We start from the raw sequence: 13,063 nt of genomic DNA on the forward strand, positions 1-13,063 counted from the left end.
AAAATTCTTCTTCTTACTTATAAGGTTTTGAATAATCAGGTCCCATCTTATCTTAGGGACCTCATAGTACCATATCACCCCAATAGAGCGCTTCACTCTCAGACTGCAGGCTTACTTGTAGTTCCTAGGGTTTGTAAGAGTAGAATGGGAGGCAGAGCCTTCAGCTTTCAGGCTCCTCTCCTGTGGAACCAGCTCCCAATTCAGATCAGGGAGACAGACACCCTCTCTACTTTTAAGATTAGGCTTAAAACTTTCCTTTTTGCTAAAGCTTATAGTTAGGGCTGGATCAGGTGACCCCGAACCATCCCTTAGTTATGCTGCTATAGACTTAGACTGCTGGGGGGTTCCCATGATGAACTGAGTGTTTCTTTCTCTTTTTGCTCTGTATGCACCACTCTGCATTTAATCATTAGTGATTGATCTCTGCTCCCCTCCACAGCATGTCTTTTTCCTGGTTCCCTCCCTCAGCCCCAACCAGTCCCAGCAGAAGACTGCCCCTCCCTGAGCCTGGTTCTGCTGGAGGTTTCTTCCTGTTAAAAGGGAGTTTTTCCTTTTCCTTCCCACTGTCGCCAAGTGCTTGCTCACAGGGGGTCGTTTTGACCGTTGGGGTTTTTACGTAATTATTGTATGGCCTTGCCTTACAATATAAAGCGCCTTGGGGCAACTGTTTGTTGTGATTTGGCGCTATATAAATAAAATTGATTGATTGATTGACTCTGAGGGCTCTGTGCACGAGCTGCAGTGACAGGTGGACTCTGCAGGAGAAACTGAGGGAACAGAAACAGCTGCGCTCACAGATCAGACATGTGAGGCTACAGCTGGAGAGGCGCATCCAGACAAACACCACAGGACCCCACTGCCCTGAAATGAGCAGCATCAACACCACACTGTCAACAGCAGGTAAACATAAAGCTCCGCCTCCAAAAACAGCTCCACTTCATACACACAAAAGGAGACATATAGAGGTTTTATTTTGTCTTTATTCAAGAATCTGGTCTTTTTTCTGTTTGAGAACATCCTGCATGTCTGTGACCTCTGAACTCTTGCTGCTTGTTTTTCTTGCAGCAGGTTCCCGTGACTGGCCAGTAGGGGGCAGCGCGCTCCTTCAGGGAGATTCTCCAGTTTGCAGACAGTCTGAGGTTCAGTGGATCTAAACAATGACACTTTTTTCCCCACTGGAGCTGCTTCATTTCTTTCTTTCTTTTAATAATGTTTGTTGCTAAAATTCTGCTGGAAAAATAACATTTTACAAACTGCAACTTTATTGCACAAAAGCCACTGATAATTTTCTGTTAGACACTTTGTTCATTTAAAATCTTTTTGAAAATATTTCTTAGGGAGCTTATATTCACATTTTACATGGGGCATTAAAAAGTTAAAAGATAAATTTGTTTTATGTTTTTACTTTTTACCCAAGGCCATCAAATGTGGCCATTGGGTACTGCGAAGGCTTTGCATCTGTCCAACAATAGGATGCAAAAGGCAAATTTTGCACTGTGCACAATTTCACAGCCACATAACCTATAACTTCTTCTGGGTTGTCTGGGTGTCTTGGTGGCTTTCCTCACTCTTCTCCTTCTTGCACAGTCACTCAGTTTTTGAGAACTATCTACTCCATGCAGTTTTACCATACTGTTTGTATTTCTTCATAACTGATGTAAATAAAGTCCAAGACATATTCAGTGGCAACTTTACCTCATCCACAACTACCACAAAAGACTCCAAGCTGACACTGATGTTAAAGGGGGAAATACACTGTATTAAGAACAGGGGGATGTAAACTTTTGATCAGGGTCATTTGGGTAGTTTCTGTTGTCATTATGATTTAAAATGGTAAAGGGACCTCTCTGTATGAAAACACATTTTCATACAGAGCAAAACAACCCTTATTTTCTGTCTTGGAGGGGCTGTTTATGGTCTTTTTAATGAAAGTTTTCAATACTCTAAACAGCAAAGATTTAGGTGTCAGTTGATGAATTTTAATTGGTCATGGTTGGATGGCTGTAAATGTGAGCTTGAGGATCAAAAGTTGAATTCAGGTTAAACAGTTTACTGGTTTTTGTGCTTTTGGTTAACTCTCAGATTTAACTAAAACTTGTTTTGACAAAGAAATGGAACCACTTCCATCTTTTGAAAATAGAATTTAATGGTTGGTTGGAACTTTCTGTACCTATTGTTTAAGTAAGACTCTTCAGCTGCTCCCTTGATTGCACTCAGGGTCGCACAGTAAATCCAAGGTGGATCTGCATGCTGAATTGGCACAAGTTTCACGCCGGATGCCCTTCCTGACGCAATTTCACATTACATGGAAAAAGTGGCAGGGGTGGGGTTTAAACTAGGAACCTTCTGCAATGACACTAAGTGCATTAACCACTTGGCTACCACTCCTAAGTAGATTAAACAATGCAGTATTTTTTATTTTAAAATTTTATTTTACATTTAGAATGCTAATTGTCCATAAAATATATTTAATTAGAACATAAACTGTATGTACGTACTTCACAAAGCATCATCATTTAGTTTTGGCCTGTGACCCTCCAGTGAGTTTGTTTCATTTCCAAAGTCTTATATTTTAAACAAATAAATAACTGCAGCCACTGCTTGATGCTGAAAATCCTGAATCACTGGAGCTACATCCAGTAGGACGTGTGGTCAATGTGTTGAGGAATAAATGTGTCATTTCACAAAGCAGTATACACACCCCAGTCCGGTTATTGGAGGCACGTTCCATTGATAAAGGGTAACTGTTCGATCAGCATCACTGATATCAAGTTCATTATTCATTAATTTTCTTTACCCACTTATTCAAATTTTTCATAACGACTGATGTCTCGGAGGAGTTTTTTTTTTAAATAATTATGGCTATTTGCATCACAGCAACAGCAGGGAATCGGTAAGTATTAAAAGTCAAGAGGAAAAAAGACTGATGCTGTAATTTTACTGCAGATACTTGTCGGAATGGCAAGAATAAAAACATGTTAATAGGTTTAGAAAACAGAAGTTCTACTGATGAGGGTTAAAACACAGTATGTTCACTCATTCATACCATTAAAAGTTCATGGACTGGTCAGGCTCCGCCCTCAACCTTGTGCCAGCTGCTTCTGTCTTTGAACCAAAGCAAAGCTGGTGACCTGTGAGCTCTCAGGAAGCATCAAGGAACTTGTATATTTAGTGTTGTGCACGTGTGCGAGTTCCCCTGCAGCGTTCCCATTCCTGCTGCATGGACACGTCAGGTGGTTCTCTGAGTAAAGGCTCTCTGCTTTTCTTTGAGTGTGAGATCTTTAGTCAAGCTTCTGCATGTCTCTGTGTCCTGACAGAATCAACAGCACCTGATCTCAAACAGTGAATGAGCACGAGCATCTAAATTACTGTGCTTTGTCTGACTTTTTTTTTTTTTTTTTGCTGTTATTATTTATATTTACACACACACACACAAGCAGTATGTTCTTAGGTGAGTTATTGTGCAGCCTGGGACGGAGGACATATGAGCTGTAGCTGTCATGAGACATCTGTCCACACTTCAGAAAAGCTGCATCTGCTCCCTCAATTTTCAAATGAGTTCAGTTGTTTGTTTTGTTTGGAAGAACTGATCACTGTGCACAAAGCTTGGTTATTGTTTTTGTGAAATTTCCACAAGTGAGCTTGTAAATAACCTGATTTTAATGAGTTTTGATGCCTGTTATAAGAACCTTATCTTCTCCACTTGGGTGTCATTTAGTTTGATTTTATTACTCTTCAAGACCTCATGGACCACGATGAGCTAAAATGTCACTGACGTTCTGGTTAATTTTGCCATTAAAGTGCACCAGCCTGATGCATTTGGCTTAAAAATGGACAAAATTATATCCTTGGGGACCGTGTCCTCAGATCCCACTCATCTGCTGCTGACATTGACATTGTGATGCAGCTGTGTCACATGTTGAAATCAACCACTTTAACCTTGACTCACCTTCACAGAGCATCACTCAGTAAAGTGTTATTATTATTATTATAACAGTTGTCTCCTTTTACTCTCAGTGCGTTCCACAGTAAAGGGTCACCGTGCACGTACGCTCATTCACAATCTCTATAAATATCCTCTGATGTCAAAATACTCTGCTTTCAGGCTGATGTGTGTGCTGTGTGTCCTCATGCAAAGAGGACAGAAAAGGCACAGAAAGACAATCTCTCCTTTTGACTTTTTATTACAGACTTTGTCTCATGAACCCTGAAAAAAGGAAACAGTTTCTTCAGCCTCGTCAATAAAATCCAACCAGTTGCAGCTCCACCAGTTGAGGAAACAGTTTCTCTGGACACACCACTGAAGGTCCCACCATCTGCAGCCCCACCACTGAAGGTCCCACCATCACTGGAGGAATCAGCTTCTTGAGACACTCCACTAAAATCCTCACTGTCTCCAACTGCTGGATTGTCTCTGGACAGACCATCAGCGTTTGGGACTCCATCACACTGTGGAAAGCACAGGAATAATCAATCAGCTGTCTGAAGGTGTGTGATGTTTGTTCTGTGTTCACAGACACGTGGACTTACTAAGAGCTGCTGCTCTTCTTCAGATGTGACATTGTCACAGACGGGTGTCTCAGAGCTCGGGCTGCAGTTGTCCTCTGTCTGGCGTCCAGGTGCAGCAGCTGTTTAAGTAGGCTGACAAAAGCCTTCCTGTCCTCATACTCAGCGCAGATCGTGTTCCAGATCCCTGTCATCTTCATATTCATCAGGACACTAAGGAACAAAGAACACTTGAAACATTTGTCCATAAATGTTACTGATTTTAAAATTGTAATCAGGAAATAGAAAAATATTATTTTCTGGGTACAACACCTTCAGTCTCCATGTTGGAGTGTGGCAGTCATCGGCCTCTGCAGTGGCGGTTTGGGTGACGACTCCACTGCTGATGAGTCGGTCCTCTGGCGTGTCCAGAAGGTCAGCAACTGCCTTTATTTGGAAAGAAAATATGTATATCAGATGATATCCCACTTGGGATTGTCCATGATGATGTGTGAGCAGTTGCACCATCAGTGCTAAGATCACCTACCGCCACATCAGCGGTATACAGCTGATCTGCGAGGTACAGGTGAACCAGGATGCAGCCTAGACCCCACATATCGATGGCCTGAGAGAGAGGGAGACCCAGGGTAACTTCTGGAGCCCTGAGGGGAGAAAACAAGACCCATGTGAGAAAACTTCTATCAGACAGCAGCACAGGATAACAGAAGAAGAGTTTGTTTCCACTTGAAAAAAGTCAAAAACACGCTGTCATGATGTCAGCATCGGACAACACCGACATGTCTCAAATTATTATTTTCCAAAATAATAATCACAAACATTCACTCCATAATGTGATAAGAGCCACAGCTCAGTGCACACAAACTGTAACATGTCTTTTCCACCAATCAGAGATGGCCGTTGCAGTGATGTAAACCAATAAGTATGCGCCCGCGTCCTTTCATGTTTTAAGCAAATCAAATCTTCTTGTGTGTGTTTTGAATGGAATTAATGATTATTAATGGATCTTTTCAATGGAACAGAACAATCAGTGTGTCTGTCTCCAGTCTGTAATAAACACAGACTATCAATGGACAATCAAAAATAAAAATTAAAAAATCCATCATTCTGCCCTGATTATAAAGATGATTCATTCATTCATTCAGTCTTGCTGTGAAAAACAGCAGAATATCACATATAATCACAATAATCAATAACATGTTGTTCTTGAAAGCACGGTGGATTAGTGGTTAGCACTGCTGCCTCACAGCGAGAAGGCCATGGGATCGGTTCCCACCTGTGTTCTTTCTGTGTGGAGTTTGTGTGGGTTTCCGGCTTCCTCCCACATCCAAAGACTTGCAGGTTTGGTGGATTGGAAACTTTAAATTGTCCGTAGGTGTGAATGTGTTTGTCTGTTTATGGCCCTGTGACAGACTGTCCAGGGTGAACCTCACCTCACGCCTTGTGACTGCTGGGCTCGGCTCCAGCCCCACCACGCCCCGAACATGGATAAGCGGTTGAAGTTGATTGTGTTGTTGTTTATTATTAATATGTATGTATTTATTTACTATACATGTAGATAATCCCATTATATAACAAAATGGACATGGAGCGTTTTGAAGAAAGCATCAGTCTGGATTTGTAGGGATTTGGAAAAAAATATTATTCCATCATTAATTATATACAGTGAACAATTCTGGATTTTAATTTCTTTGCTGGTTGTCATCAGTGTTGGACATGTTAAATGTTAAATGGACACTTAATAGAATCAATGAATAGAAAACATTGTACATTAATCAACACTATTTTAATGTTGCTGTGGGACAAAGTGAGACAAGAAAACCAGAAATTTTTTTTTTTTTTCTCAGAACAAAGAAAATGGATATATGACCAATTTGGAATGAAAAATATGGAGCGTGGCAGTCATCGACCTCTGCAGTGGTGGTGAAAATGAAACCATGAACACTGAATACAACTCAAACTTATCAAGATGTGTCAAATACATGAATTAATGATTTTCGTCAGTTGAACTGACCTGAAACCCAGAGGCTGGACCATCAGTTCAAGTGGAATGCTGGAGACTTTGAAGGTCACACCAAAATCAATCAGTTTGACCCTGAAGGGCTCGGCCTGCTGGTCCACCAGCATGATGTTGTCCAGCTTCAGGTCAGAGTGGACGAGTCCAAGACCACCCAGAGACTCCAACGCCAGCAGCAGCTGCAAGAACAAATCAAAGTTCTCAATATTCTGAGCCGTTTGTCATCTGCTTTCATTCATAAATACAAACATGTTGTTCTGCAGATTGTTGTCTCCAGTCAACAAAAACACATTTATACCTGTCCAGCATCTCAAAGGACATACAGATCCGTCCCAGGTCCTCAAAGCACTCGTGGAACTGAAGGATGCAGCTCTTCACGGGATCGAGGACCCTGATGGTGTTGAGCATGGTCAACTGGTCGAAAAGAACAGGACATGAAACACAGATAAACGACATCTCTAACAGTCAGGAGGTCAGATTACATCATTATAGGCTTTAGCATCATTAACAATAAAAAAAGGTGGATGATCTACCTCTCTCTCAGCAGCTTGTTCCTTTTTCAGGATCTTAACAGCCACGGTGGCAGCTGTATCGATGTTCCGACATCTGGCCACTTTTCCAAACTGTCCTTCACCAATGAAGTCAAGGACGAGATAGCGAGAGGATCCGTAGAGAGTTTGTCCTGGATACACCTCACATGGCAAAGGAGCAGGAGGTGCATCATGGGTCACTGTTAGAGGAGAGAGATCCCATAGAATGGAGGAGTTTGGTTGGTTTAACATCAAGCGTTCACTCATGATGCATTCATATGTTGGCTGTAAGCCAGTGATTTTCAACCTTTTTTGAGCTGCGGCACCCTTTTTATATTTACAAAATCCTGCGGCACACCACCAACCAAAATATTATTATAATGCTATTACCTCTGGTTTTGCGCAAAACCCAATTATCGCAATAGAAAATCGATACAGAAAACACCGCATTTCGAAAATCCTCAAGCATTTTGCGCTCTGATCTCAAGTAGGGCTGTCACGATTACGAATTTCTGGAGACGATTAATTGTCAGACAAATAATTGCGATTGATGAATATATTGTCTATTTTTTTTTCTTTTTTTCCCCCTCTTTATATTCTACTATTGTAGTATAATTACACAACTCTGGAAGAACGTTTGGCTTCTGTGAGTGGAGAAACTGGGAATGGTGCAACATTTTTATTTTTATCTTCATTTTACATACAGTCCCAACTTTTTCTGATTTGTGGTTGTTTCTGTTGCATTTCTGAAATTGTTTCTCCTCATCAGTCACGTTTTGTGCTTAAACACTGCATTATGCTCAAGATTGAACAAATAAATACCTTTGGAAAATAACAGCTGTTAAAATATACATATACAGCTGTTCAGAGTTCTCACCTGCTTTTTGTGATCTGTGCGTCTGAACATTGTTTTTTTTTTTTTTTTGTGGCTCAGTTCATTCATATATTCTCATTTTTTAAATATGTTTTTAAAGATATTTGACCATTTATTTCATCTCATGATCTCATAAATTCAGCATACGACGCGCACATGGTGAGAACGGGACGGTAACGGCAGAATCACACCTTTAGAGAAAGTTCAGAGAGAAGTAAAGGCAGCTTCATGTTTCCGTTTTGTTAACGTTCACTTGGGTTAAAATCCTCTCTCTGCTCCGCGCTCGCTGCGCACTGAACGTGTCGCGCCTGCATTCAGGAATCTCCCTCACCCCACCCCCTCCCTCTCTCTCTCACCCACCCCCTCCCTCTCTCTCTCACCCACCCCCTCCCTCGCAGTCTGCAGCCTGTTAACTCCGCGCGCGCGCACACACACAGGCACAGACACACACACCGACAGCTCCGCATTAGGGTGCCGCGGCACCCCGGTTGAGAATCACTGCTGTAAGCAGCAGACAGTAACATGAATGTGACGTTTTCAATGAGAGGCTGGTGGAAAAATTCCTCCACCTCTGGCTGTGAGTGCGGCAGCCGCACACTGTGATGGCACTGGTCTTCAAACGTTAAAGATTTTCAATTCTGCTGCTTAGTGCAGCAAGAACAACAAACCAGATGTTATTTCATCTTTAACAAGGAGGAAAGATGGACAGCAAGAGACGGAATAGTTAAGTGCAGAGACTCACCTGGTTTTAATCCAGTAAATGTGAATAATTTGTATGATATTACAGAGAGGAATTAATCTATAACTTCACAAAACATTAACTTTTACAGAGCCAGGGCTTCATGTTTTAATTATAACATTGTGGAAAATGTTAAAACTTTGTTATATCTTTCAATTAAGTAAATTTTTGTCCGCGTTCTTAACATTGAAAATGACGCCGTCTCACATCATCGCCTAAGTCTGCCACTGAAGATGACAGGAACGAAATCACGACTGCTTTGACAGTTTTTATACTGTCGACATGTGAACACAGCGTCAGTCAGTAATTTATTTCCCCGTGATGTCCTCTATCAAAGTCCAGAGGCAAAAAAATCAAAGTGTCAGATATGTTCAATAAACACACACACACACACACACACACACACACACACACACACACACACACACACACACACACACACACACACACACACACACACACACACACAGGCTGACCATATTACACTCATTTTGGGATCTCTTCACTGGCTTCCCGTCCCAGTGAGATCAGATTTTAAGATTCTGCTACTAGTCTATAAAATTGTTCATGGACTGGCACCTCCCTATAGCTGACCTAATTAAACCTTATGTACCGGCCCGGGCTTTGTGTTCTCAGGGTGCAGGACTACTTTGTGTCCCTGGGGTGAATAAATCAATCAATCAATCAATTTTTTTTTATATAGCGCCAAATCACAACAAACAGTTGCCCCAAGGCGCTTTATATTGTAAGGCAAGGCCATACAATAATGATGTAAAACCCCAACGGTCAAAACGACCCCCTGTGAGCAAGCACTTGGCTACAGTGGGAAGGAAAAACTCCCTTTTAACAGGAAGAAACCTCCAGCAGAACCAGGCTCAGGGAGGGGCAGTCTTCTGCTGGGACTGGTTGGGGCTGAGGGAGAGAACCAGGAAAAAGACATGCTGTGGAGGGGAGCAGAGATCGATCACTAATGATTAAATGCAGAGTTGTGCATACAGAGCAAAAAGAGAAAGAAACAGTGCATCATGGGAACCCCCCAGCAGTCTACGTCTATAGCAGCATAACTAAGGGATGGTTCAGGGTCACCTGATCCAGCCCTAACTATAAGCTTTAGCAAAAAGGAAAGTTTTAAGCCTAATCTTAAAAGTAGAGAGGGTGTCTGTCTCCCTGATCTGAATTGGGAGCTGGTTCCACAGGAGAGGAGCCTGAAAGCTGAAGGCTCTGCCTCCCATTCTACTCTTACAAACCCTAGGAACTACAAGTAAGCCTGCAGTCTGAGAGCGAAGCGCTCTATTGGGGTGATATGGTACTACGAGGTCCCTAAGATAAGATGGGACCTGATTATTCAAAACCTTATAAGTAAGAAGAAGAATTTTAAATTCTATTCTAGAATTAACAGGAAGCCAATGAAGAGAGGCCAATATGGGTGAGATATGCTCTCTCCTTCTAGTCCCCGTCAGTACTCTAGCTGCAGCATTTTGAATTAACTGAAGGCTTTTTAGGGAACTTTTAGGACAACCTGATAATAATGAATTACAATAGTCCAGCCTAGAGGAAATAAATGCATGAATTAGTTTTTCAGCATCACTCTGAGACAAGACCTTTCTGATTTTAGAGATATTGCGTAAATGCAAAAAAGCAGTCCTACATATTTGTTTAATATGCACTTTGTATGACATATCCTGATCAAAAATGACTCCAAGATTTCTCACAGTATTACTAGAGGTCAGGGTAATGCCATCCAGAGTAAGGATCTGGTTAGACACCATGTTTCTAAGATTTGTGGGGCCAAGTACAATAACTTCAGTTTTATCTGAGTTTAAAAGCAGGAAATTAGAGGTCATCCATGTCTTTATGTCTGTAAGACAATCCTGCAGTTTAGCTAATTGGTGTGTGTCCTCTGGCTTCATGGATAGATAAAGCTGGGTATCATCTGCGTAACAATGAAAATTTAAGCAATACCGTCTAATAATACTGTCTAAGGGAAGCATATATAAAGTGAATAAAATTGGTCCTAGCACAGAACCTTGTGGAACTCCATAATTAACTTTAGTCTGTGAAGAAGATTCCCCATTTACATGAACAAATTGTAATCTATTAGACAAATATGATTCAAACCACCGCAGCGCAGTGCCTTTAATACCTATGGCATGCTCTAATCTCTGTAATAAAATTTTATGGTCAACAGTATCAAAAGCAGCACTGAGGTCTAACAGAACAAGCACAGAGATGAGTCCACTGTCCGAGGCCATAAGAAGATCATTTGTAACCTTCACTAATGCTGTTTCTGTACTATGATGAATTCTAAAACCTGACTGAAACTCTTCAAATAGACCATTCCTCTGCAGATGATCAGTTAGCTGTTTTACAACTACCCTTTCAAGAATTTTTGAGAGAAAAGGAAGGTTGGAGATTGGCCTATAATTAGCTAAGATAGCTGGGTCAAGTGATGGCTTTTTAAGTAATGATCTCCCTACATCAATAAAACAGTCAGATTCTGTAGAGACTTTCAAGTCCAGACTTAAGACACACTTATTTTCCCTTTCATATGGCTAGCATACTGGCATAGTATAGTTCTGCGCTTTTTACTCTTTTAATTCATTTTATTAGGAAATGGAGCGGGCCGCGGCCTCAACTTTACCTAAATTCTGGGTCTTTTAGTGAAGCTTAAGGCTAGTGGCCGGCGATCACCTTAGTATTTCCTATTTTTCTTGTTGTTTAATGCTGACAAATTATACTGTATTTCTTGTCTTTCTGATCCCTGATGCTGTTTTTTCTCTCTGTTTAAGGTGCAGCTCCATCCAGAGATGGGTGTGGTATTTGTGCTGGAGACCCTCCTGTCCTGTGCACCAACAGCATTTCCTGGATATTCGTTTTGTGAATTGTTCTGTAATTTGTGTCTGTAACATGGCCCAAGCAGAGGGTCACCCCTTTGATTCTGGTCTGCTTGAGGTTTCTTCCTCAGAGGGAGTTTTTCCTTACCACTGCTGCTCTGGGGGTTAGTAAGGTTAGACCTTACTTGTGTGAAGCGCCTTGAGGCAACTCTGTTGTGATTTGGTGCTATATAAATGAAAATAAATTGAAATTACTTTTTGCACAGGAATTCATCAAGCACGTCGGCCGCGGGCGTGTACTAACACAGAGAGAAACTGTATGTTGTTAGCTTACCATAAGCTAGTGAGAGTATGCATTTTTGAAGGACATTCTGACGCAATCAGCAGAGCCTGCTCCACCTTCTGGCGGCCCACAACTCTTACAGAAATTATTCCTCTCCCACTTTCCACATATCGGCGAATGTCAGAGCTGAACTTTAATTTGTACCGCTACACATGCAGACTGCTCAGAGTTTTTAATGGAAATACATTGTGATCAGACGGGACATTTTATCCGATGTGAGTGAAAAATCCGCTGTGCAAAATCCAACGGTGTTTATTACATGGAAAACAATACAAAAACTTTGGGACTTTTTTTGTCCGGTGAATGCGAATATCTGGTTTGTACAACGACAATGGGACTGAACAATAAATTACATCTCTAAGCTTTGATGATGATGTCGGCTTCCATCCCACACGGCTGACTTTATTTTCCCAAATTTTTCTTCTGTTCAGATCTGAAGAGAATCTGTACATCTTGAAGCCCTTTGACTATTTGTGCATCCAAATGCACAGCAACCCGGCATTTTCAGAGTGTAAATAAATAAAATAGCTGGATTTACATGCAGACACATTACCAGCCAACACTATTTTTGCCCCAAGATGGCACTATGAGTCATGTGACCGATTTTTTTTCCACTCGTCATGTCACCACTCTCTCTAATAAAGGCACTCTAGTGTCAGTGTTAGTCTACACAGCTAACCAGAGTAGTTGCAGTTTCTCGCCTGCAAAACCGCCTTGATATGTTTGAGGTCCGGGTCATAAACAAACGACAAAACTTGTCCACTTTCCTACCACATCATCACGTTTTCTTTGCATTTTCACTTTGTTTGTGTGCAATTTGCCCAAAAACCCAGAGAAAGTGCCATGTTTCTATCTTCAGAAGTAGAGAAATGATGTCATATACATCATATTTTACCCCTTTAGCGCCCACCTTCAAATGAGACTGCGCTGCCCAATTCTGCTGTTTTGTCAGGAGTGTGAACATGTTCATTCTGGGTTTGGGGTCACATGCCTACAGAAAATGTCCAGATTTGAATCTGTTTTCTGGGATGTTAGAGGATGGACAGACTGATGAATTCTGTCAGGTCTGCAACAACCTCACAGGCTTTTATTTTGAAATACAGACTGTTATTGTGGAAGTGAGACTTGGTATGATCACCTTGCTGTTTTCATGATTTGAATCCTCATGAAAAAATACATAATGAAAGTCAGCTCTTTCTGGATTTCAGTTGATGCTCCAGATA

Source organism: Thalassophryne amazonica, chromosome 19, assembly GCF_902500255.1.
Source record: "Thalassophryne amazonica chromosome 19, fThaAma1.1, whole genome shotgun sequence".
NCBI lineage: Eukaryota > Metazoa > Chordata > Actinopteri > Batrachoidiformes > Batrachoididae > Thalassophryne > Thalassophryne amazonica.